This window comes from Polypterus senegalus, chromosome 9, assembly GCF_016835505.1.
Source record: "Polypterus senegalus isolate Bchr_013 chromosome 9, ASM1683550v1, whole genome shotgun sequence".
Lineage (NCBI taxonomy): Eukaryota > Metazoa > Chordata > Cladistia > Polypteriformes > Polypteridae > Polypterus > Polypterus senegalus.
In genome coordinates, this window is record NC_053162.1 from 148,258,416 (window position 1) to 148,282,835 (window position 24,420).

A 24,420-nucleotide genomic window follows, 5' to 3' on the forward strand; every position below is an offset into this window, starting at 1 on the left:
CATCTGTTCCCCGAAATAGGCATCAAAGTTATTTTTTAACAATGATAAATGAGTGGAAATTGCAGACAGTACGTTCGTTTTTGGCTGCACTTGGTTTTCTATAATAAAAGTTTCAAGAGTTTCAAAACAATCATACTTGCCATCCTCAATACAACTTTTCCACAACATAAGCTTTTTCATAAGCACTTGAATTCTATTGTGAACTGCAAAAATGTCTGATTCGTTTGAACCTTGCAAATACAAATTGAGTTCGTTTAATTTCGAAAAAATATCCGCCAAGTATGTGAGCTTGAGAATGAATTCTTTGTCCAGTAGAGATTCAATATATTCAGTTTTTCCTTCCAAGTAAATTGTAACTTCATTGCGTAATTCCACTAATCGTGTCAGCACTTTCCCCCTGGATAACCAACGTACCTCCATATGCAGAAGAAGAGATGTATGAAGACTACCCATTTCTTCACATAGCTTTTGAAATAAACGTGCTTGTAAGGGTTTTGTTTTAATATAATTTACAGTTTTCACAGCTGTATTTAGTACTGTTTTGAAATCATTAGGTAATGCTTTTGAAACCAGTGCTTCTCTGTGAAGGCTACAGTGTGTCCACAAAGCACAGGGGCTTTGTTTAAGAACTCTTGTAACGACACTGCTATTTTTCCCGCACATAGCCCGCAACCCATCAGTGCATATACCGAAACAGTTCTTCCACTGTAAACCTTTCTCTTTTATATAGGAATCAATTGCATTGAAAATTTCCTCGGCGGTTCGACGACTAATTGGCTTGCAGAACAAGATATCTTCATGCGCGTCGTTTTGCCATATACTGTATAACGCACAAAAACAAGTAGTTGAGATAGGCCTTGTACGTCAGTAGACATCTAGTTGTAGCGTATAATATTTACTACAAACTACCCTCCGGATTAATTCGTCCTCTGCTCATTCAGCCATTTCGTTGATTCGTCGTGCAACAGTATTATTGGACAGTGGTTATGCGCTCGATTTCCTTTACTTCTTTTTCTCCAAACATCGCTTCAACAGCATCTTTAATCGATGGTAACACTAAATCTTCGCCAATGGTATGAGGCTTTCCTGCTCTGGCGATCCTTAAGCTAATGAGATACGAGGCATATGCAGCATTTTCATTAATATTAATGAAATGTGAAACAATATTTTTTGAAGATTTCATATCCAACAATTTTCTTTGAAAAAAATCTACTGGCTGATTCGTAAAATGGGAATGCTTCATTTCTATATGACGCATCAACTTACTTGGGCGCATACTTTCGTTCGCTAATATTTCGTAGCAAATCACGCATTGAGGATGCAGATCTATCGTATCATGATTCCAAGTGAATCCTATTTTTAGATATTCAGGGTCATATTTCCTTACAACTTTCCGTCGTTTCGATTCACGCGAACTCGTTGAGGGAGCTTGGAAGTCAGCCTCAGTGCCACTTTTGTCATTTATAAGAACATCTTCTGTCTTTTCATCACAATCAACCAACGGCGGCGACGTAGTTTTTGCTATCCGTTTCAACCACTTTTCCATTATTATATTCAAATGTTAATAATTGTTTTTAAAAAGATTATAAGGGCGTACGCTAATGTACACAACACAACGCGATAAAGAATGTCACAAAAACAAAAGACGTCCGGCTGTTAGCCCGATCGGTCGGAATATCGTCTTATGTTTCAGGGCCCACTCAATATTTCCCATAGTTTGGGAAATGCTGGTTTAGAGCATTGTCAGACAACCGGTGCGCCGCAGTGCACTGGTGCGCCATGGAATTTTCTAGGGGCGCCGCGAAAACTTTTGTAAAATATTTAAAATTTCTAGTGTTTTTGAACTTTTGGTTGATTAAAAAGATAATGTTTAAAAAAATATATTTTATGTTGGAAAAACAGATAACGGAACACTTACGGAAATGAAGTCTAAGAAACGCGAGAGACTTCAAATGATCAAGTAGGAAATGCGCGTCTGTCTTTCGAAAATTGATCCTTGCATCAATCTCATATGTGCTGAAAAACAATCTCAACGTTCACATTAAATTTAAGATTTATCCTTTGATTCCTTTATGAATAAAATGTCTTTCAAACTTGTAAAATTAACTGTTTTTATTGGCGATTGTCCATAGATTATGTTGTCACGACTTTATTTATCGGCAGTCCCTCAGGTGCGCCGTGAAAAAAAATGTTTGGACTTAGTGCGCTGCAACTCGAAAAAGGTTGCCTTTCACTGGTTTAGAGAGACTGATGCTGGGAGGCATATACCAAATAGTTTGGATAACCAATATTAAATTAATAAAGAACCTCAAACATTAATATTTAGTTCTGTTAATATTACAACAAAATTTTAATAAATATTGATATTTAGGTGCTTTGAGAGATGGATGTGTATTCATTTTCATGGATATCACTGCAGTATCCAGATCAGGTATAAATTAAAAACATGTTTTAGGACACATTTACTTTTCTTATTTTTATTTTAATTAAAAAAGTATTTATTAATCAAGTAAAAATAGGCAACTATGAGCAGAAGTGCTGTTGAACAGTTTCACTTTAGAAAATTAAAAAGTTAAAAAACAATCTATACAGAATGACATTATCATTCTGATATGAGATTCAGAGGGAATGTACAACTTGCATTATTTACTGATTTAAATGACACACAGTCGGTCCTGCAGTTTTGTTAAAGTTGACAGTCGCTTCCTGTTGCATGCAGATCTCGAAGGAGGAACAACTTACCAGTTGGTATAAAAGTATTAATACTAATAACATTTTAGGGCAACAGTTCCTTCTATTCCTGCAGTCTGCTAGTGCTGTTTATTGTTTAGCAATACAAAAGAATTACTGTGAAATTCTTCATGATGCTCAGCTGCCCCACTGAGGACACTACCCTGGAAGAAGCAGTTGCAAATTTACTCTCCCATCTACCAGACAGTATCCTGCTAATTTGTTGCAATTGTGACGTAAAAGCATCCCTGTAGTTTTACTGGCTTCTCATTTTAGCTATCTGGCCACTGAATAATTTAAAAAATGGTTATATCAAGGACAGTGTCTAAATAATCTGTCATTACAATTTGATTAATAAAACAATTGAAAATTATTTTCAATTTGAAAACTGAAAACAGAATAATAACTAAGTTCATAAAAATTTGCGTGTGAACCACTTAATATAAAAACCTTCCCTGTTACATTCTCTGTATTTGTGCGTTTTTTAATATTACTTATTTGTAACATTAATTTGTATAAGTAAAGATATAATGCAATTACAGGACTTACATTAAATCCTAATATGTGTGAAAGTCTTACAAGGTTGTTAAAAGATGTAGTAGCCAACAGAAGAACTGCTGATTCCCCTGGCTGCTGAGACTGACATCAAGATTTAGTGCTGACTAATTGGGTTTGCCTTTAAAATCCAATCATGAGATGTAGAGCTCCAGGAAATAGAGTAAGTAATAAAATGAAGTGCATAAAGAAGTGACAGGCAAGAATAAAAATAGTATGTCATGTTTTATCATGGCATTTAGTTCACTGAATGCAATGCATTAATGTCCTACCACAGAATTTCTAAGTGGATTATATGCACACTTTTAATGTTAAAATAAATATTAGCTTTAAAGAACATCATTTACTACAAATAGCATACCTCCTGAATGGAAATATTTTACTTTAAACAACAAAAGCTTCCATTACAGTATACCTGTGGGGACAAAGTTAAACTCCAAAATTTATTTCTGTATCCATTTTTAAATTTCTTGGCAATTACACCAGAAACACTCACAACAATCACATCAAATGAATGCTTGTAGGTTTAATTCAAGTACAGCACTTCAAATGGGAGATGGGATACTTTGATTGTAAAACCAGATATCACTTGAGATTTGCTCTATTCTGAATTGTATTACTGAAAACTGAAAAGTTACTTTTTATCTTTTTTATAACAACTAAATAATTTTATTTGGAGTAGTGGAGATTAAGTAATGTAGATTCTGCACTACTGTATACCAAAATTTGGAATCAAACTTTATAACAATCTACCCACCCATCCTTTGTATCAGCCTATATAATCCCTGTTTAAGGCATAGATGGACAAAACATACTCTGACAATACTGGCCAAAAGATAGTAACTACCTCAAAGCACCATTGAGTGGCAAAGTTGCATACATACACACTGATACAGCCTCAATTTACAGTCAACAATAACCTGGGAAAAAACCCATAAAGACATGTAGAGGACATGAAAGTTGACACACAGGATGGAATAGAGTTTGTTAATTAAGTAAATAAATGGGTTTTCACATTGAATTGATCATCACAGTATGAGAACCATGGAGACAACTAAAAGCCTTAAAACTAGTGAGTCCCCATATAGAAGTATATAATCAGTGTCCCTTTTAATAACCCTTGTTATTGCTTTGAAGTTTTTATTAATAATTTAATATAAATTGGATTCTTTGCAAAATATGTTTCTTAAATTATATCACCATAAACATATTCAACAATTATGTTTTACTTTTAAATCACTTCTATTGTTTATGGCTTAATGAATGTTACCTTAAGGTGGACACTCTCCAAATATTCTTGTAGTTTAAGGTTGTTTTAGTTTCTCAATTTCTGCACAAGAGGCTAATCAAGACTTTCTATATTGACTTGATTAACATGGTACAATACATATAGATGTTTTTTAATGTCTCATGCAGCAGCGCCAGGGGCTGAAAAACGTGCTTTTTTGCAATAATGATTTTATTGAGTTAAACGAATACACAAAATAAAATGTACAGCTATATATATATATATATATATATATATATATATATATACACTAGCAAAATACCCACGCTTCGCAGCGGAGAAGTTGTTGTTAAAGAAGCAATGAAAAAGAAAAGGAAACATTTTAATAATAACGTAACATGATTGACATTGTCATTGTCATGAGTGTTGCTGTCATATATATATATATATATATACATATATATACACACACACACAAATATATATACATATACACACATATATACAGTATATATACATATACATCCACATATATATACATATATATACATACATATATATATATGTGTGTGTGTATATATATATATATATATACATACACACACACATACATATATACATACTGTATATATGCATATACATATGTACATATATACACATATATATATACATATCCACATATATATATATATATCTATACTAATAAAAGGCAAAGCCCTCACTCACTGACTGACTGACTCACTTACTGACTCATCACTAATTCTCCAAGTTCCCATGTAGGTAGAAGGCTGAAATTTGGCAGACTCATTCCTTACAGCTTACTTACAAAAGTTGGGCAGGTTTCATTTCGAAATTCTACGTGTAATGGTCATAACTGAAACCTATTTTTCTCCATATACTGTAATGGAGTTGAGCTGGATGGCCGTGGGGGGTGGAGTTTCGTGTGACATCATCACGCCTCCCACGTAATCACGTGAACTGACTATCAACGCAGTACGTAGAAAACCAGGAAGAGCTCCAAAAAGCACTGAAGAAAACATGCATTATATAATTGAGAAGGCAGCGAAACAATAAGAAGCGAGCGACTGACATTTACAACCATATCCATGAGTGCTGCTACTTCGAAACAAAGCATGGTGTAAACTTAAAGTTTAAATTAAGTTCATAGACAGGCTGCCGCTGGTGTTTGTCATGCCCACGGGTAATGCGGGATACAAGTTTAATGAGAGGACGCAGGATATAAATGAGAGTTTTGATCACTTTGTAACTAAGTTAAAATTGCAGGTGAAGGGCTGTGCTTATGCAAATTCCGAGAGACTGTGTTTGTGGGGATTGACAGTTAAGGCGGGTGGGGAGTCACGTCATCATCTCCCTTCCCATTCACCTCATTTCGCTCCACGGCTAACGCTGTCTTCTGAAGCAACTTCGTCACACTGCCACCAAATACTCACAGAAAAATCCACAAGTTAATACACACCCTGTCTCTAGAGTTTTTCCACACTCAATGTATTTCTCGCGTCCCCTTTATACTCTCTGATCTCCCATTTCAATTCAGATGCCTCCAATTTCCAGTAAGGCTCTGCTGCACGATGACAAGTAATAAGTCTGAGGGACAGACCCTACAAAACGATGCCATTGATTTCAGGCAAGATTGCTTTTCTCCTGGACAACTATACTTGCATTCTCAAAAGTGACCTTGCGCAGCTTCGTCATATTACAACCGGAGTGCAGCTAGAAACTTTTAAGTGCCGGGTCTTACTTAACATTAAATTAAGCCGTGGACATCGCAACATCACACAAGAGAGCAGCTCACGTGAACTTACTGAACGCAGTACGAAAGTGATTACTTCCATGCATCAAACCTGTTCAAAAAACGCATTACACAATTGACAAGGTGATGGCTTTATATGGCGTTCGTTTATAAAGCAGTGGAGAGGCTGTGTGAAGGCAACTACACAAAAAAACAGCAGAGCGCCACACTCTGAATGTATTCCTGGCATCACCGTTATACCCCCTGATCTCCCGTTTCAATTGAAATGCCTCAAATTTCCAGTAAGGTTCTGCTTCGCGTTGACAATTAATAAGTCTCAGGGACACATCCTACAAAAGGTTGCCATTGATTTGAGGCAACATTGCTTTCCTCCTGGACAAAACTATACGTTGCATTCTCAAAAGTTATATATATATATATATATATAGTCACGCACGCGCGAGTAGGAGGCCGCGGACGGATTCGAAAGCACCTGGGAAAACATTCGCCGGCAGGGAATGGCGGGGTATTAACTTTCTCCCTCTGCTTCCTTATAGGAAAAAAGACCTCCCTCCTCCATAGCCGGGTTTGACCGCAGTGCGGCACTTCCGCCCTTCCTCCGCCATCTTGCCGTGACATCATCCTTCCCATCCTCCCTCACGGTCCTTCCCAGCATTCCTCCACTTCCGGCTCCTCCCCAATAAAATGGCCGTGACGCCAGGACTCGGCGTCGCGTTATGAACTATTAGTTTATGATTTTGACCTGCTTTTTTGTTGTGTATAAGATACGGGGCCGGCAAAACCCCAACATTTATTACTGTCTCTTCTCGTCCTGTACATCTGGCGTAGTCGGCAAGATTGTGCAATCCCGGAAATATGACGGAGAGACAGGACCTGAATACCGTGCTACAAAACATGGACGCCCGACTCCAGGCGCTGCAGCAGGCGCAAGCCGCCACCACCATGGAGTTGGAAGCCACGAAGGCCAGGTTGGCAGAGGCCCAGCGGGTAAGGCCAGACCCACCCAAGCAGACGCCTCCTCCTTTGGTCCCGATGAGCGCCTCAGAGGATATCGAGGCCTACCTGGGCGTTTTGAACGGACGGCCACCCGAACGAGTGGCAGCGGGCGAGTGGGCGCCCATACTGGCGCCCTATCTGAAGGGGCACGCGCTGCGAGCCTATTATGACCTTCCTGAGGAGGAGGCCGCCAATTACGACCTCCTCAAACCCAAAATACTGGCTCGCTACGGTATCACCCCGGGCCAGCAGGCGGCTGAATGGCGGAACTGGGTCTTTGACCCCGAAAAGCCTGCCCGCGCCCAGGCGTTCGAGTTCTGGGGCAAGATGGGGCGCTGGCTACGCCAGAAGGACCCCAAGCTCGAAGAGTGGTGGAGCAGGTGGCCTGTGAAGGCCTGGTCAACTCGCTGCCCAGTTCCCTCGCCCAGCAGGTCCGGGGACACGCCTATAAGGACATGCCAGGCCTCCTGGAGCGTCAGCTGGCGGTCCTCCGACTCGGAGGGTCAGAAAGGCCTGCTCGGGGGAACCGACAGGGACGGGCGGCCACCCCCGAGCCCTCTCGACGTGCTGCAGAAGCACCGCCGAGACCCAGAGAAAAGCCGGGCCCGCCGCGCTGTTACAAGTGCGGCGAGACCGGCCACCTGCTGCCAACCTGCCCCCACAACATCGCTCCAGAACCCATGGACTGCACCTGGACGTCGTCGGAGAGGTACTGTACCCCGCCGCATCCCTTGGCGAGTCCGAACACGGGAGTGGTATTGTTAAATGGGCACGCCGTGGTGGCTTTGTTTGACTCCGACAGCAACATTACCATTGTAGCTCGCCGTTTTGTCTTACCGCGACAGTGGCTAAACCAACGCTTGTTGGTCACTTGTGTGCATGGGGGGACTAGGTCGCATCGTTCCGCTCGCTGTTATCTCACCTGGAGGGGGGAACCAACCCAAATGACGGTCGCTGTGTTGCCGGAACCCCCCTTCCCAGTGATTTTGGGACAAGACTGGTCTAAAAGAATCAGCGGTAAGACATCCACCGCTCCCGGGGCCTTATTGGATCTTGTTCTGAGGGGGAGAGGCACCCCTCCCGCGGTCTCCACGCCATGCACAAGGGCAGGCCCTAATGGCGCTGGTGCCTCGGGGGACCTTTCCGCGGCTACGGACCCCGACCCGGGAGATTCCGCCGGGGAAGGGACTAGCCAGGGAACTCTTCCCGGGCCCAGGCCACAAGACCCTCTCGGCGGCCTGGACCATCAGTTCCGGTCCACGCCTGCCTCCTTTAAGAGGGAGCAGTGGAATGATGACTCCCTGCGCTTCGCCCGGAATGCTGTCATTCTGCCTAACAGCACACAAGCGGACGGTTCCACACCGCGTGATCCCTTCTTTGTCCTTGAGAACGATCTGTTGTACCGAAAGTGGCAACCCATGAGGGCGAGGTGCGGAAGTTGCTGCTAATTCGCTGCACCTTCCGGGCGGGAGGTATGCGAAGTTGGCGACGCTCACCTCCTAGGCGCCACCTCGGGGCCGAAAAAACGCTGGAGAGGATTAAGCTCCGGTTTTACTGGCCGGGGATCAATGAGGAGGTCCAGCGTTTCTGTCAGTCCTGTCCGGAGTGCCAAATCCGCCAGATTCCTAGAAAGGACCGTGCTCCTCTCGTCCCTATACCCCTCATCGATGTCCCCTTGAAAGAATAGGGTCGACTTGGTAGGACCCTGGAGCCCTCAAACCCGTGGCCATAAGTATATACTAGTCATGGTGGATTATGCTACCCGGTACCCAGAGGCGGTTCCCCTGTGCTCCGCTAATTCTAAAATCATCGCACGGGAATTGGTTAACGTGTTTTTCCGAGTAGGCATACCCAAAGAAGTCCTCACGGACCAGGGTACGCCCTTTACTTCGGATACGTTCAGGGAGGTAGCCAAATTACTGCAGATAAAGCACCTGAAAGCGTCTGTCTATCACCCGCAAACTGACGGGTTGGTGGAACGTTTTAATCAGACGCTTAAGCAGATGCTCCGCAAGGTGGTCAGCGCGGACGGCAGGAACTGGGACCAGCTCCTCCCGCTCGTACTTTTTGCCTATCGGGAGGTACCAGGCCTCTACGGGCTTCTCCCGTTTGAATTGTTATATGGGCGACAACCCGAGGAATCCTCAACATCCTAAAAGAGGGCTGGGAGGCTGAGGCCCTTCCCTCCTCTAATATTTTAGAGTACGTAGCGCAACTGCGCGATCGACTCACAAAAATCAGGCCCCTCCTAAAAGAACACGTGACTCGTGCGCAAGCAGCGCAGGCCCGGTGTTACAACCGCAACTCCGTCCTCAGGGAGTTCCGCCCAGGGGACCGGGTTTTAGTTCTCATCCCTACCTCCCACTCTAAGCTGCTCGCTCACTGGCAAGGGCCTTACGAGGTTAAGGAAAGAAAAGGGCTCGTCGACTATTTGGTGAAACAACCCAATCGTCGACCGAGTGAGAGGATCTATCATGTCAACCTGTTGAAACCTTGGAAGGATAGGGAGGAGCTTCCCGGCTCCCATAGGTCACTCTCCCTTTCTCGAAGCACGACTGCCCTCAACCTCGCTAAGAGCTGACACCCAAGCAGCGGCAGGAGTTAATCCAGACACTCCGAGCCATCCCCGAAGTGGTAAGCGAATCACCCGGCCGGACCTCGCTGATTGCCCACGATATAGTCACGGACCCCGGGGTAATCGTCCGGGAGAGGCCCTATAGGCTCCCGGAGGCAAAACGCGCAGAGGTCGAACTGGAGGTGCAACGTATGTTGGACATGGACATAATTGAAGAGAGCCATAGTCCCTGGTCCAGCCCTGTTGTCCTCGTCTCCAAGCCGGACGGCTCCTGGAGGTTCTGTAACGACTTTAGACGTCTGAATCAGGTCTCCAAGTTCGATGCCTACCCCATGCCCCGCATTGACGACCTTCTGGAGCGGCTGGGTACGGCTCGGTATTTGACTACCCTTGACATGACAAAGGGGTATTGGCAAATTCCCTTAACGGCATCCGCAAAAGAAAAAACAGCCTTTAGCACCCCTAGCGGGCACTGGCAATACAAGGTCCTCCCATTTGGGCTGCACGGGGCGCCGGCCACCTTCCAACGTCTGGTGGACAGAGTGCTGAAGCCCCACCAGTCCTATAGTGCCGCCTACCTGGATGACGTGGTCATCTATTCCGGCACCTGGGAGGAGCATCTATTGCGGGTTGCAGCTGTCCTCAGAACACTGGCTAAAGCCAGCCTCCGCATAAACCCCCGAAAATGTTTCTTTGGCTTAAAGGAGGCCAAGTATTTAGGCTACCTCGTGGGACAAGGACAGGTGCGGCCACAGGGCTCCAAAGTTAAAGACATCTTAGAATGGCCCCGTCCGAATACCAAGAGGCAGGTGCAGGCTTTCTTGGGGCTTATGGGTACTACCGCCGGTTTGTTCCCCGTTTCTCCGAAAGAGCAGCACCCTTGACTAACCTGACAAAAAAGGGCGCTCCCCTATACGTAGTGTGGACCGACAAGGCAAAACACGTGTTCAGTGACTTGAAAAAGGCCCTAACGTCGGCACCTGTATTGCGGACGCCCGATTTTGGGCTCCCGTTTATCCTCCAGACCGACGCTTCGGACACAGGGCTGGGTGCCGTGCTGAGCCAAAGCGTTGATGGTGTTGAACACCCTGTGATGTACCTTAGCCGGAAACTGATGGACCGGGAGACCGTGCACGCTGCAGTGGAGAGGGAGGCCTTAGCCATTAAGTGGGCAGTGACCCACCTCCGCTATTACCTGCTGGGTCGCGAATTCACTCTGGTGACAGATCACGCTGCACTTCAGTGGATGTCCCTACACAAAGAGTCGAATCCGCGGGTCACTAGGTGGTTTCTGGACCTACAGCCGTATAAGTTCACTGTCACTTATCGGCGGGGCACCCTTCAGGCCAATGCCAATGCCCTCTCCCGTATTCACGACCTCTCGGTTAGGTCCGCCCGACCTGACGGTCCTGGGCTAAGGGGGGGATCGTGTCACGCACGTGCGAGTAGGAGGCTGGGGACAGATTCGAAAGCACCTGGGAAAACATTCGCCGGCAGGGAATGGCGGGGTATTAACTTTCTCCCTCTGCTTCCTTATAGGAAAAAAGACCTCCCTCCTCCATAGCCGGGTTTGACCGCAGTGCGGCATTTCCGCCCTTCCTCCGCCATCTTGCCCTGACGTCATCCTTCCCATCCTCCCTCACGGTCCTTCCCAGCATTCCTCCACTTCCGGCTCCTCCCCAATAAAATGGCCGCGACGCCAGGACTCGGCGTCGCGTTATGAACTATTAGTTTATGATTTTGACCTGCTTTTTTGTTGTGTATAAGATACGGGGCCGGCAAAACCCCAACATTTATTACTGTCTCTTCTCGTCCTTTATATATATATATATATATATATATATATATATATATATATATATATATATATATATATATATATATATACACACCCCAATCTACATCAATCTTAAGTGCATGTAAGATTAGAGTCATCCGTTTAACAAGTAGCGTATTGCACTGATACGAAATAGCCTGCCCATTTAATTATTTAGGAATGGATAGATAAATTAAGATTTTGTACAAATAATGTTTTTAATTTTTCTTCCTCAATGGATTCTGGCACCCCCAGCAACAGCTGCTCGCACCCCAAAGGAGATATATAGATATAGATTTACATATATAGATGGATGGATATATACATATAGATAGATATATACATATAGATAGATATATATATAGATAGATAGATAGATAGATAGATAGATAGATAGATAGATAGATAGATAGATAGATATAAGTGTATGTAAATGTGTGTCTGTATATATATGTATATGTATATATATATATATATATATATATGCCAGCAACACTCATGTCAATCATGTTACGTTATTAAAATGTTTCCTTTTCTTTTTCATTACTTCTTTAACACACTACTTCTCCGCTGCAAAGCGCAGGTATTTTGCTATATATGTATATGTATATATGTGTATATATATATGTATATGTGTATATATATATGCATATATATGTATATGTATATATATATGTGTGTGTGTTTGTGTGTGTGTATGTGTGTGTGTGTGTGTCTGTGTCTATATATATGACAGCAACACTCATATCAGTGACAAAACAATTACATTAACAATCATCTTACGTTATTTTTAAAATGTTTCCTTTTCTTTTTCATAACTTCTTTAACAGACTACTTCTCCACTGCGAAGCGCGGGTATTTGGCTAGTATATATATATTAGGGGTGGGACTCGATTAAAAAAATTAATCTAATTAATTAGAGGCTTTGTAATTAATTAATCTTGATTCATTGCATGTATCAAGACACGTAAATTTGCCCCAAAGCGCAAATTTTTTTTTTATTTAAAAGGGTTTTAGTGGGCGACAGAATCAAATAATAGACATGGACATTAATATTGTAAACTCAAGCTCTTTTAATTTCTGAAAAAAAAATGCATTTAAACTGCATTTCAATTCAAATCAGAATCATCATCCGTGGCTAAAATTGGGCAGACTTAAAAATATAGTGGTATTCTAAGTACTTTAAGTACATGTTCAGAATGGTATTGTCTTTAAATAATAATAAGAAATATTTCAACATAAAGTGCAATTTTTCATCTTAAAAAAATAAGGCAGAAACATAAAAGTTAATTTGACCAGCTTCACCTTTAAACTCTGAGTAACCTTAGCCACAGTGTGATCATTGAACATTTTGTAATTAGATGTAATTAGAATTACTAACGGTCACAGAAGTCCAATGATCCCCAGTAAGAGCCACAAAGTCCACTTTCTGTAATGCATCTAATTTTACTTGCTTTTCATTGTCATTAAGCTGTTGAATTTTACTTGAACTAGTCTTTCGGCACAGCAGTTGGAAAGTTGGATGACCTGACGCTAACTGTAGCACATTTTCTAACCCCCCATCTTCCACCACTGTTAGTGGTCTACAGTCCAAAGCAATCCATTTTGCAAGAGAATTTGTAAGTTTGACCGATGTTGACTTACTAATTTTGGTCCTGAAGCCAGTCATTTCATCAGTTTTGGGCTGCCGACACCTTTTGTTGGTACTCAAACTCGTACTTCTAGTGCTAACAGCATACGCAGTTTCTGTGTTCGCTGTGACATGTTTTGCATTTAGATGGTACCATAAGGTTGAAGTGCCTCGGTGTTATGCAAACTCCTTTTTGCACAGTTTGCACAAAACCATGCTTTTATCAAGGCTTCCGTCAGTTAGTTTTTTGAAATGAAATTTTCCTCCAATCAGTCCTAGCAACGCGCTTTCTTCCGACTCTTATATTTTTGTAGCTCTGATGTGTGCATCAATGTAATCGGTGTACCAGGAAATCATGCATTGAGAGAAGTTCCCATTTGCTTGGAATGCAAAGTGTGATTAAATGCGTTATTTTTTAACGCGTTATGGAGCACATGCATCGAAGCTTCTCAGCTGTGCTTGTGCTAAGAAAAGGAACCATTTTAAAAATAATGTAACATGATTGTCAATGTAACCATTTGTAAGTAGTGCCTGGAGGATTCAGAGTGTGGAGAAACTCTAGAGACAGCGTGTGTATTAACTTGTGGATTTTTCTGTGAGTATTTGGTGGCAGCGTGACAAAGTTGCTTCCGCAAGACCGCGTTAGCTGCGGAGCTCAGCTCAGAGCGAAATGAGGTGAATGGGAGGGGAGAGGATGACGTCACTCCCCCACCCGCTCATCTGTCAATCCCCCCACAAACAAAGTGTCTCGGAATTTGCATAAGCACAGCCCTTCACCAGCAATTTTAAGTTAGTTACAAAATGATCAAAACTCTCGCTTATACCCTGCGTCCTCTCATTAAACTTGTATCCCGCATTAGTCGTGGGCATGACAAACGCCAGCGGCAGCCTGTCTATGAACTTAATTTAAACTTTAGGTTTACACCATGCTTTGTTTCCGAAGTAGCTGCAGTCATGAATATGCTTGTATGCGTCACTCGCTCGCTTCTTATTGTTTCGCTGCCTTCTCAATTGTATAATGCATGTTTTCTTCAGCGCTTTTTGGAGCTCTTCCTTGTTTTCTAGGCCCCTTCGGGTAGTCTGGAGGACAGGGAAGGGCGTCCGTCATCCCCGCCTGCCGATCCTCCTCGGCGGGTGATTGACACACGTTCCCCGTTTACCTGTTTTCATGGAGCCTCTCCTGCCCCACTTGCAGCGCGCGCTGGGAAGCTCGTCCGGGCTCTCCTCCGCCAGCCGCTGGCTCAGGCTGAAGGGAAGACACAGCTCAGCTTCGCTCTCCTCCGAGCTGGCTCCGCCGTCACGCCATGGACACCCGTCCCCCGCCCGCACTGGTGCCGCCCCTCGGCTTCCAGGAGGTAGGTCGACCCACATGCGGAAAAACAAACCCGTGGCCCGTCACCTACCTCCGGTGGCATCCCGTGCGGTGGACTGGCATGGCGGCGTCTGCCAGTTGGCCTCTGTGTCTGCCCGGCTTTTTTCTTCCCCATGGCAAGACGCCTACAGCAGCTCCTTGGCGGCTTCAGTTGGGTACTCTGCGCTGGCTTGTGTGTGCCTGCTTGCGGTCCCTGCCGCGTGTGCGCGCTTCGTGCTGTACCACGTGTGCTGGCTTGCGGCTCCTGCCGCGTGTGCGCGCTTCAGTGCGCTGTGCAGTGCAGTCCTGCCTGACTGCTTGCCTGTAGCTGCGTCGGAAGCGCGCTCTCCGACGCCGGTGAGCCAAGAACCGTGCCCGGCGCTGTTGCGCTTCGCTATGCCGGGTCAGCAAGAGTAAATAACGCAGGTTCCGACCCAAATGGACGGGCCGGGATCCGCACGACTACGCCAGTGTAAACAAGGCGCTATATAGCGCCCGACCCGGCACAGACCATGCTGAGGCACGTGTTCACACTCAAAGGCTTTTTATTATTTTTTCTTCAGCCGTGGGCACACGTCTTCCCCGTGTCCCACCGGCCCAACACAGTCCAAAGCACAAACACACAAAAAACCAAACACTTTCCTGCTCCACCACTCCTCCCAGGCAACCTCGTCCTCTTCCTCCAGATTCTGGCCTCGATTGCTGGGAGGCAGGCCCTTTTATACCCCACCCGGAAGTGATCCAGGTGCCTGACCAGCTGGTCTTAACTGCACCTCCGGGTGGGGCTGATAAACCGTCCAGTGTGGTGGCTGGATCTCTGCAGCACCCCCTAGCGGCCACCCCATCTCCCAACCGGGCTGCTGTGGTGGACTTCATGTCCCATGGAGCCACGGGGGAGATTGAGGAGGAATCCACTGCCAGGGAGACTGCCCCAAGCGCCCCGGGGAAGGTATTGCAGTGTCCATGATGGCTCCCCGGCCGGGCATGGGACCCAGCTTTCCGTCACAATATATATATATACAGTATATATATATATTTGTCACAAACATGCGCATGGAAGGCAACGGGGGGGTTTAGCTAATGCTGAAAAACAGATATAGTTGGTAATGAGCTTTACTAAAGGCTCTTCTACCATTCTTGCAGGAATAGTAAGAATTAGCACTCTTCCCTCTGATGACCTCACTTCCACTTTTTGAGCAGATGACCACCTCTTCCTTTAAAAGCATACCATCTTTGCTCCATAGCCAGTCCTCTTTGGTCATATACAATTGCGATAGAATACTCGGTGGAATATCATGGTGTTCCTTACCTTTACCTAACCCTTACAATATACAGGATGAATCCCCAAACCTTTTTCCTTTCTGTACCCCTACAGATTTAATTTTTCTCCAGCCTTTGGAGTTTTTTTTTTTGTTTTTTTCTGTCCACCCTGGCCATCGGACCTTACTCTTATTCTATGTTAATTAATGTTGACTTATGTTTATCTTTTATTGTGTCTTCTATTTTCTATTCATTTTGTAAAGCACTTTGAGCTACATTTTTTTTGTATGAATATGTGCTATATAAATAAATGTTGATTGATTGATTTATTGTAGTGTGGAAAGTGTAGGAATGGCATTAAGCATTTTTTGCATCGCACTATTATCTTCATTGGCCACGTTTGGTCAAAAAAGCATTTGTTACACTAAGATTTAAATTTTTTTAAAACAAGATTTTTTTAACATGATGTGAATGTTTGTCTGGGCCCACAAAAAGTATTTGTTACTTCTGTATTTACTATAATAAGATTTAACCTGTGTATGTGTATATATATATATATATATATATATATATACTGTATATACAGTAATCCCTCCTCGATCTGGGGTTATGCTCCAGAACCCCGCGATAGATGAAAATCTGCGAAGTTGAAACCATATGTTTGTATAGTTATTTTTATATATTTTAAGCCCTTATAAACTCTCCCACACTGTTAACATTATTAGAGCCCTCTAGACATGAAATAACACCCTTTAGTCAAAAGTTTAAACTGTGCTCCATGACAACACAGAGATGACAGTTCTTTCTCACAATTAAAAGAATGCAAATATATCTTCTCTTCAAAGGAGTGTCTGCATTAGGAGCAGAGAATTTCAGAGAGAGAGAGCGCTCGCAAAGAAAAGCAAACAATCAAAAAATCAATACGTGTGCTTTTAAGTTTGCCGAAGCACCGCAATAAAGCGGCATTTTTTAGAGGAGCGTCAGTATCTTCTAAGCAAACAGCCCCTCTGCTCACATTTCCTTCGTCAGGCACAGAGAACGTCAGAGAGAGAGAGAGCGCGAGATTAAACCAAACAATCAAAAAATCAATAAGTGTGCTTTTGTGCTTTTAAGTATGCGGAAGCACCGCGATAAAGCGGTATTTCTTAGTGGAGCGTCCGTATCCACTAGGCAAACAGCTTCTGTGCAAACAGCACCTCTGCTCACACTCCCTCCGTCAGGCGCAGAGAATGTCAGAGAGGGTGAGAGAGAGGCAGAGACAAGCAAACAATCAAGCACCTCGCTGGAAGCATATCTTATAGCATTGAGTTTTAGTTAATATGTAATACATGCTCTGATTGGGTAGCTTCTACGCCATCCGCCAATAGCGTCCCTTGTATGAAATCAACTGGGCAAACAAACTGAGGAAGCATGTACCATAAATTAAAGACCCATTGTCCAGAAATCCATGAACCAGCTTAAAAATCTGTGATATATATTTAGATATGCTTACATTTAAAATCCGCGATGGAGTGAAGCCGCGAAAGTCGAAGCGCAATATAGCGAGGGATTACTGTATATATATTGTAAAGAATTCCAAGCACAGTAGAAAAAGGTTTGGGGTTTTTCCGGCCCCGTATATTGTCTATAATCCACAGACGATCAAAAAAACAGGTCAAAACAGAGAAAAACAAAACATTCATCTGCGCGACGCCATACTAGGCGTCGGCAGCCATTTTATATGGGAGGAGCTGGAAGTGGAGGAATGCTGGGAAGGAGGCGTGAGGGATGACGGGACTGCTGACGTCAGGGAAGATGGCGGAGGAAGGGCGGAAGTGGACGTACTGCGGTACAGTGCCCTATGGCGGAGCGTCTTTACTTCTGGAAAACAAAGGAGAAAGGTTAGTACCCCGCCATTCTCCGCCGGCGGATCGTCTTTTGATGTGTTTTAAGGTCCATCCGTGGCCTCCTACTCGCGCATGCGTGACACGACCCAATCTTAGCCCGAGACCATCAGGACGAGCGGACCTAACCGAGAGATCGTGAATACTAGAGAGGGCATCGGCGTTGGCCTGAAGGCCGCCGCGGCGATAAGTGACCGCAAACTTATAGGGCTGTAAGTCCAGAAACCACCTGGTGACCCGCGGGTTCGACTCCTTATGAAGGGACATCCACTGCAGCGCAGCGTGATCAGTCACTAGAGTGAACTCGCGACCCAACAGGTAGTACCGGAGATAAGCCACGGCCCACTTAATGGCCAGGGCTTCCTTCTCCACCGGCGCATACCGAGTCTCCCAGTCCAGCAGTTTCCGGCTCAGGTACATCACGGGGTGTTCGACACCATCGATGCTTTGGCTCAACACGGCACCCAGGCCTGTGTCCGAAGCATCGGTCTGGAGAATAAAGGGTAAGGTAAAATCAGGGGTTCTTAATATAGGTGTCGACGTTAGGGCCTTTTTTAAGTCACTGAATGTGTTTTCTGCCTTGTCGTTCCAAACCACATAAAGGGGAGCGCCTTTCTTTGTCAAGTCAGTCAAGGGTGCTGCCCTCTCGGAGAAATAGGGTACGAACCGGCGGTAGTACCCGGCCAACCCCAGGAAAGCCTGCACCTGTCTCTTGGTATTCGGACGGGGCCATCCCAGGATGTCTTTGACTTTGGAACACTGGGGTCTCACCTGTCCTCGTCCCACAAGGTAGCCTAAATATTTGGCCTCCTTCAAGCCAAAGAAACACTTACGGGGGTTAATACGGAGGCCGGCTTTAGCCAGTGTCGCAAGGACAGCTGAGACCTGCAATAGATGTTCCTCCCAGGTGCGGGAATAGATGACAACGTCATCCAGGTAGGCGGCACTATAGGACTAGTGGGGCTTCAGCACTCTATCCACCAGACGCTGAAAGGTTTCTGGGGCCCCGTGCAGCCCAACTGGGAGGACCTTGTACTGCCAGTGTCCACTAGGGGTGCTAAAGGCTGTTTTCTCTTTCACGGATGCCGTTAAAGGAATTTGCCAATACCCTTTCATCATGTCAGCGAGCGGAAGCAGAGAGCGGATCAGCGAGCGGAAGCAGAGAGCGGCGGCGTCTCCCACAGGCACGTAGCCCTTCGAAAGCACCCGAGCAAGTTCACCTGAGGTAAAGCCGGCAGCTGACCAGTAGAAATAACCGGCAGTGTGAAATTAAAGTCGATCGCTCAGCGGGTGGTGGAAACTTAAAGCGACGGTGATTCAGCTGAACACGGAAAGCGCCGAAGCACCTATAAAAACGGCAAAGATGACTTCAACATTTAATGTAAGTTCCACCTGCTCTCTGCCCATCGAGGGCACGTTTATATGTTGTGTGTCCTGCAGTATGTACAGCTCAGGTTTTCCGGCCGACAGTGCAGATAGCTTCACCTGCCAAAAATGTTTAGTTAATTTAGAGTTGGTCGGGAAAATACGCGAATTGGAGGACCGCGTTAGGAATCTGATAGCGATTAGGCAAACCGAAAATTGGATCGACTCGGTTTGTTTAGACAATTTGGCTACATCTGATTCGGCTTCAGTCTCTCCAGGTCCCACTGTAGTCAGTGCGAGGCCGAAATCAGCAGCACCAATTCAGCCACAGGGCGAGTGGGTAACAGTAAGACGGGGGTCTAAGAATCCAAAATTTAGTCCCCCAGCACCCAGGTCACCAATTCGGACCCAGAACAGGTTCTCAGCTCTCCGCAGCGCGCCTGTGGAAACTGAGAATAATAAAGTGCTCATAATTGGCGATTCCATAGTGCGGAATGTTAGAATTCCAAACTATGTTAAACCAGCAGTTAATGTTAAGTGCCTTGCAGGGGCCAAGATTTCTGGCATAAAGGCCGCATTGGACCGTGTTGCCGACGATGAAGTATCTACCTTATTGCTGCATGTCGGCACTAATGATATTTATTTACAGCAATCTGAGGTATTAAAGCGGAACTTCATCTCTATGCACCAAAGCTAAAACAAAATGTCGGAATTTAATTGTATCTGGTCCCTTACCAAGATTGTATAGAGTGGATGTGATTTATAGCAGATTGCATTCCTTTCACTGCTGGCTAGAAACCTGGTGTGCAAATAAAAGCATAGCATTTGTGAACAATTGGGATGATTTTTGGGAAAGGCCTGGATTTTTCAGAAGAGATGGTCTTCATCCTAACTGGAGGGGATCTTATGTATTATCCCAAAATATGGCAGCAAAACTGCCTGGTTGACTGATTAGAGCACCATCCAGGCCGCAGTCATGTGATCTTAAATCACAGGCTGTTGTTTATCCCACCTGTTATTTTCCTGAAGCTGTTACCCATAATCCCTGTTGTGGGGCATCCAGTAAATTTAGTCTTGATACAAACCATAAATTAATTGATAACCAAAAATAAGGTGTATAATTAGACCAAGGGATAAAACCAGACACTCCACCAGGGGCATCTGTAATAGAAATTTAATTCAAATTAAAACAAAAAATATATCAGCAGTTCAGAAAGAACCATGCAGTTTTAAATGCTGTTTATTGAACATTCGCTCTCTTGGCACTAAAGCTGTTTTGGTAAATGATATAATATTAAGTACAAAATCTGATCTGTGTCTTCTTACTGAAACCTGGCTTAGTAAATGTGACACTGTTCCCTAGCTGAGGCGTCACCAGATGGATACTCGTTCCTTCATAAGTCTAGAGATTCTGGTCGAGGAGGAGGCCTTGGAATAATTCATTGTAACAAAATGCAAATCACTCCTAAAAATTTAGGCAACTTTACATCCTTTGAGGCATTCATTTTAAATATTAAAACAGATTCCAACACAATTATAGTGCTAGTCTACAGACCACCAGGGCCATATTCATTGTTCATGACTGAATTTAGCAACCTTCTGTCTGATTTGGCTATAAATTATGATCATGTAGTTCTGATGGGGGATTTTAATGTACACATTGATGTGGAAACTGACACTTTTAGCAAATGTTTTACTTATTTGTTAAATTCAGTAGGATTTTGTCAGATTGTCAAAGGTCCAACTCATAATCATAACCATACATTAGATTTAATTATAACTTACAAAGTTGAAATTCAAAATTTAAATATTACTCCATTAAATGTAGTTATTTCCGATCACTTCTTAATTACGTTTGATTTAGTTCTGCCCATGCCAGCGCACTCGCAGATTAAAACAAAGACAGTGCGACATCTAGATTGTAATTCTGCTTCAAAATTTATAGATACCTTGAGTAAGTCGAGTGTAATTGTGGAAAACCATTTAGATCAGTTAACATCAAATGTAAACGTGGAAAACAATTTAGATCAGCTAATCACATTATAATGTGACCTTGAGAGATGCTCTGAACACAGTGGCTCCCCTAAAAACAAAAGTGATCAAAGCACATAGAAACTCTCCCTGGTTTAATGAAAATACTCGAGCTCTTAAATTAGAGTGTCGAAAACTGGAGCGCAGATGGAGAACAACAAAGCTACATGTCTTTCAAATTGCATGGACAGAGAGTGTAATAAATATAAAAAAGCCCTCTTTAAAGCTCGCTCAGAATACTATTCTACATTAATAGATAGCAATAATAAAAATCCTAGGGTACTTTTTAGAGCAGTGGCTAAATTAACAAATGGGAATTCAGATCAACAGTGCAAAATACCAACAGATATTAGCAGTACAGACTTTATGAACTTCTTCAATGAGAAAATTAAAAATATAAGATCCCAGATCTCAGCATCACAGTACAAACCAAATACTAGCTTAGCAGACATTGCATTCAGCACTTTAATAATTTTAATCCTGTAACTCACCAGGAAGTCTTAACTTTAATTACTAAAATGAAGCCCACTACTTGTTCCCTAGATCCAGTGCCAACAAAACTAGTAAAAGTGCAATGGATGTTCTTGCAGCCTATTCTAACCATTATCAATAGTTCATTACTGCATGGCACGTACCTGATGCACTAAAAGTGTCAGTCATTAAACCTTTACTTAAAAAGTCAGACCTAGACCCACACATACTAAATAACTATAGGCCTATTTCAAATTTACCATTTCTCTCTAAAATACTAGAGAAAGTAGTCGCCAGTCAGCTTCAGTCACACCTTACGCATTACAATTTATTTGAGAAATTCCAGTCTGGCTTTCGCACTGGTCATAGTACAGAAACGGCACTAACACGGGTTGTAAATGACATTCTGATATCCTCTGATGAAGGAAATTCCACTGTAATTATGTTGTTGGACTTAAGTGCAGCATTTGACACCATTGACCATTCTATTTTACTGCACAGGCTAGAAAACGATGTTGGGCTTACAGGCCCGTGCTCGCTTGGTTCAGTTCTTATTTATCAAATCGATTCCAGTATGTACAGAAATGTGCAGACAGTACTCCATCATTATACACAGAAGTTCAATATGGTGTCCGCAGGGCTCAGTACTGGGACCTTTACTGTTTTCACTTTACATGCTTCCACTGGGATCTCTCATTAGGAAACATAATGTTAATTTTCACTGTATGCAGATGACACCCAGTTATACCTTTCATTTAAATCAAATGAAGTTTCTCCGATGTTGTCTTTAATTAGTTGTGTTAGTGAATTAAAGGAATGGATGAATGAGAACTACTTGTCTTTAAATACAGATAAAACAGAGATGTTAATTGTTGGAGGGAATGACGCTGATCACAGCAATATTTTGTCGTCATTTAACTCAGTTGGAATCCCAATTAATTTTACTGAATCAGCCCGCAATCTAGGAGTTATCTTTGACTCTAGCAGGTCATTTAAAGCATATTACAAAGTCGTCCAAAACATGTTTTTCCATCTTAAAAATATTAGGAAATTAAGGCGCTTTCTAAATAAACAGGATTGTGAGAAATTAATTCATGCATTTATCTCTAGTAGGATTGACTACTGCAATGCGGTGTTCACTGGCTGTTCAAACTGTTCTCTATACAGCCTCCAGTTAATCCAAAATGCGCTGCAAGAATTATTACAAGAACAAGAAAATATGAACACATAACCCCAGTTCTTAAATCTTTACACTGGCTCCCAGTTAAGTTTAGGGCAGATTTCAAAATCCTCCTTTTAACATATAAAGCATTAAATGGCCAAGGTCCGCTTACTTGTCTGAACTTATCATGACTTACAAACCTGAGCACATTAAGATCTCAAGATGCCGGTCTGCTTAGGATTCCAAGGATTAATAAAATAACAGTGGGAGGTCGAGCTTTTAGTTACAGGGCCCCTAAACTGTGGAATGGTCTTCCTGCTTCCATAAGAGATGCCCCTCGGTCTCAGCCTTTAAATCCCGGCTGAAGACTCACTACTTCAGTTTAGCATATCCTGACTAGAGCTGCTGATTAACTGTACATACTGCATCTCTGTTGTTAGTCATTAGCACTATAACATAAGTAACATGATAATTATATTTGAATACTAACCCTCACCTATTCTGTTTCTTTTCTCGGTACCCAAATGTGGCCATTGGTGCCACGCCCACCTGCCAAGTTGTTTGCCTGCCTATGGTAAAGTCATCCCTGATGGAGGATCACAGGAATCATGGGAAAGAGGGTCCTTTCATCGAGCAACGTTTCAGCCGTGGCATGGCCAAATGGGGAGGCAGCTAGATGGATGAGGTCTCCAGGACTCTAAAAATATCCAAACCTAATTATGTCATATCATCTACTGTTAAACCGTACTTCTAAAATTTTTATTATTATGCTGTCTTAAGGAATTGTTCTGTTCTGTATATTGTATTGTATTGACCCCCTACTTTTGACACCCACTGCACGCCCAACCTACCTGGAAAGGGGTCTCTCTTTGAACTGCCTTTCCCGAGGTTTCTTCCATTTTTCCCTACAAGGTTTTACTGGGAGTTTTTCCTTGTCTTCTCAGAGAGTCAAGGCTGGGGGGCTGTCAAAAGGCAGGGCCTGTTAAAGCCCATTGCGGCACTTCCTGTGTGATTTTGGGCTATACAAAAATAAACTGTATTGTATTGTATTGTATGTCAAGGGTAGTCAAGTATCGGGCCGCACCCAGCCGCTCGAGTAGGTCGTCAATGCGGGGCATCGGGTAGGCATCGAACTTGGAGACCTGGTTTAGACGTCTAAAGTCATTACAAAATCTCCAGGAGCCGTCTGGCTTGGAAACGAGGACGATTGGACTAGACCAGGGCTGTGGCTTTCCTCAATGATATCCATATCCAACATACGTTGCACCTCCACTTCAGCGCGTTTCGCCTCCGGGAGTCTATAGGGCCTCTCCCGAATGATTACTCCAGGGTCTGTGACTATATCATGCGCAATCAGGGTGGTCCGACCAGGTGACTCGCTCACCACTTCAGGGTTGGCGTGGATGACCTGGGTTATCTCACGCCGTTGTAAGGGTGTCAGCTCGTCCCCGAGGTTAAGGGCAGACGCGCCAGTGAATAGGGAGAGGGATCTTAGGGTGTCGGGGACCTCTTCCCTGTCCTTCCACGGTTTTAATAAGTTGGCGTGGTAGATCCTCTCACTCGGCCGACGATTAGGCTGGAGAACCAAATAGTTGA